This window comes from Notamacropus eugenii, chromosome 6 (genome assembly GCF_028372415.1).
Source record: "Notamacropus eugenii isolate mMacEug1 chromosome 6, mMacEug1.pri_v2, whole genome shotgun sequence".
Classification (NCBI taxonomy): Eukaryota; Metazoa; Chordata; class Mammalia; order Diprotodontia; family Macropodidae; genus Notamacropus; species Notamacropus eugenii.
In genome coordinates, this window is record NC_092877.1 from 377,048,466 (window position 1) to 377,052,602 (window position 4,137).

Consider the following 4,137-nt stretch of genomic DNA (forward strand, 5'->3'; position numbering starts at 1 on the left):
AATTACCGCAGAGAAGGCAAATGGTCTTAACCCTGATCAAAGGAATAGCTGCCTCACACTAATGAGTAACTGAGGACATCAACAGTTAGCCTTTTTACAATTAGTCCAAAATCTCAACAGACATAGCTCTTCCTGAACCTTTTTCCCAGTGATCACTGCAAAAGCATCACTCTTGCCTCAGCCTTGAACATTTTCACCTTGTATCATCAACTGCTTCTTGGAGTTCTCGACCTGGCTATCCTCTGAACTGCTTCAGCATAACATGTCCCAAATGAAACTTGTTGCCTTTTCTCCAAACCCTCTCCTCTTCCCAAGATACCATCCTGCTCCCAGGTCACTACATTCCCAACCACAACATCTTCCTTGATTCCTCCCTCTCACTCCATTTACCAGTCCAGTCATTTGCCACATCTTGACATTTCTGCCCCTACAACATCTCTTGAGGACATTCTTTTCTCTGTATCCACAAAGCTACTACCTTGCTATAGGCCCTCATCATCCCTCACCTGGACTATTGAAATAACCTTCCAGTTGGTCTCCCTGTCTCAAATTTCTCTCTCCTCTAACTCATTTTTCACTCAGCTGCCAAACTGATCATCTTAAAGTACAAATCTGACCATGGCACCCCTCTTCCACTCAGTCAACTCCCTGCTTTCTCCAGTATTAAATAGTCACCTCACACTTCACTCCCTTCACACATGCCATGATCCAGCCATAATGTTACCTGTTTGCCATTCCTCACACATCACATCCATCTCCCCTTCCATGACTCAAAAGCTTTTTTTCCTTGTCTCTACTGCTTCTAGCTTTCCTGTGTCCCTCTAAGACTCAGCTCCAATCCCACCTTTTGCCAGGGACCTTTCCTCAGCCCCTCATCGAATAATGCCTTCTGCTTTCAGATTGCCTCTCACTCTGCTCTCTCTTTTGTGTCTGTGTGTGTTATATATGTGTACATAATATATATAGGTGTGTGGTGTATGTATATATATGTATATGTATTGTATATGTGTATATATGTGCACATAATATATTTTTGTGTTATATATGTGTATGTACTATAAGTGTATGTGTGCATGTGTTTATTGTAAAAAGTGTGCATGTAATGTGTTATATATGTATATTGTGTCATGTATATATGTGTGTAATATGTGTTACATGAATATATAGGTATATGTGTGCTATGTGTGTATAATATGTCTAGATGTGATACATGTGATATGTTACATGTGTGTAAGCATGTGTTGCATTTTAATGTATATGTGTGCTGTGTATGTGTTGCATGCATGTATTTATCTATTTATACAGAGTTGTTTTTACGTTCTGCTCCATTTTACAGTGAGCTCCTTAAAGGTTGAGACAGTTTCTGCTTTTCCTTGTATCTACAGAGCTTAGCATAGTGACTGGCATACAACAGGTGCTTAATATATGCTTTTTGCTTGATGAGTTATTGGTCAAACTGTCCTATGATCTCAGAGCTTCAAAGAACTTCAGAGTCCATCTAATACAACTCAGACCTGCCAAAGACGGCTCTTGGCAGCACACAAGTGATACCTCAATCTCTCTTTGGTAGCAGAGGGGAATGCATGTACACAATGTATGTATATGTGTATTATATGTACATATAGGTGAGGGGAAATGCACCATTTTTCATAGCAGCCCACTCCACTCACTCTGGAACAGATTTGATTATTAGGAAGTGTAGAAAGACCTAGAATCTGCCTCCCTACAACCATCCCCAGCTGCTCCTAGTTTTGTTTTTGGGGCCAAGCTGAATAAGTCCAATGTCTTTTCCACCTGATAGCCCTTCAGCCACTTGAAGACCGTTTTATTGTCCTGTCCATGTCTGCTCTTCTCTAAGCTAAACATCTCTACTTCCTCCAACTGATCCTCTTCAGGAACGGACTTCATTGGCTTTAAAATCTCCAACGTTAAACGTGAACCTGACCACCCACACACACATCAAACATCCAAAGCCACCTCTCCCCTGTTGACTTTCATCCCCACTTAGTCAATGCTAATATTATCTCTGGACCCAACTTTACAGATAGATAAGGAGTGAATGTTTACTGTATTTCTAGTTAGACTCATTCTGGAGAAAGCCCCATCAGTGCAAAGACCGCCATCTTCTCCCTGACCAGGCTTTTCTTCCTCCAGAATTCCTGAGGCAAGGGGCTGGCACTGGTCAGATGCAAAGCACAGCCAAGCCACAGCATCATCTGCAACCTGACTCTTCAGTGCCAGACTTAGGTGGGTCAAGGAACCAAGTCCTTGTCCTCAGAGGACCTTTGCTCTGAAGAAGTTAATGATCTTCCCCAAAGGTGGATTTCCTGCCAGAGCACACAGAGGCCATTGGAATCAATAATTGCCTTACCTCCTCCAATTTAAAAGTTGCCTTTCTCAACACCTTTACTGATAAAAAAAAAAAATACTCAACTCCTAGAATGTAGACTCCCAACAGTAGGACCGTCTTTGTAGGTCAGTCATTTCACCAATCAATCTATAAGTAAGATCAGAGCTGTAACTAATGTGGGGAGACTGAGTCATTTCTCAGGGTGCTGAAATGTGGAAGGACTGCTTTCCCTCCACTTCTGATTACACAGCAAAGGATCATGGCTCTTTGGAAGCAAAACCTCAGCATTCTCAAGTTACACCCACTATCCATATCGACATGGAGGGGTAGCTTTCCTAGAGAGTCTTCTCTAAAGGTGACAACAGTTCGGCCTGTTTCTGAACTTCTGGGGTCACAGAGCCTTCTGGGGTGTGGAAAACATTATTATCCATCCCTCTCTCAACTCCCAGCAAGCCACAAGCACACTGTCGGTTTCGTAGCTTCTTTCCTTCTGACTTTGCTTTTTCTTGTAAAGAGAAAAAATCCTCAATATTTAAGAACAGCCCCAAAGGGACTTTAGTTCAAAGACTCAACTCCCTATCATGATGAGAGGGGAGCCAGGTCCTCAAGGCTTCCCTTGGCTCTGCCTTTTAAAAGGAAGTTTCAGTAAGAAGGGCATTAACACCAAAATCAGAGTGGGAGGCCAAAAGAGCATGAAATATCAGAGGGGAGTCTAGAAGGGAAGCTGTGGGGTACTCACTGAGCAGCCCAGCCATGGTCAGCACTAGCCCCAAGCTCTGCTTCTTCCCTTGGGACCTGCCCTAGACCAGGTCTGCTGCAACCCCTTTGGGGCTAAGGGGGAGAGATATTACCAACCCTTTCCCTCTATTGAAGCCCTCCTTTCTGCCACCAACATCTCTGGTTTGGGGATCAGAGGTCATTGACTACTGGAATACCATGAACTCCTTAAGAGCAGGAGTTATTCTTTGCTTTTCTTTAGACTACCAGAACTTAATACCATAATGGGCACATCCATTGTAGTTAAGTTATTTCGGTCATGTGAGACTTTGTGACCCCATTGGAGTTTTCTCAGAAAAAAATATTAGAATGGTTAACCACTTCCTTCTCCAGCTCATTTTTACAGATAAGGAAGCTGAAGCAAAAAAAGTTGAGTGACTTGTTCAGGATCACCCAGCTAGTAAGCATCTGAAACTAGATTTGAATTCACAATGAACCTTCCTGTGCACTATGGAGCCACCTAGCTTCCCCTAATGGATACATAGAAGAGGTTTAATCAATGCTTCTTGACTGACTCTGAGACAGGAATTCTTAACCTGGGCTCCATAAACTGTTCTTGCCTCACCTGATAGAAGGTAAGTAAACCTCTTACTTCTGTCTCTATACCCCCAGCTCCTTTTAATAATGTTGGGCACATAAATAAATGTTTGTTTCCTTAAAGAAATGATTGATTGATTAAAAGTAGATTGGAGGAGTGTATGAAGTGTTCAGGGAGGATGAGCACCTCTGGTGTGAGGGCTGCTCATCCACCTTAGTGTCCACCTGTCATCCACCTCTTACCCGTGGCCTTAAGAAGCTGTAGCATAGGCAATGGACACACCCTGTTAAACTATCTTGGCAGATGGGCTGAGGTTGAGGGTAATGCAAGGGCCTCAGATCCATCAATGAGTTAAGGGAATATCTACCCCAAGCATGTGAAGACTTGCCCCAGTGGAATGGACAGATAAGAATAATTTTTTCCAAAGGCCATAAGTCGACTGAAGCAGGAGCTGTGGAGTACTTAGAGTTTG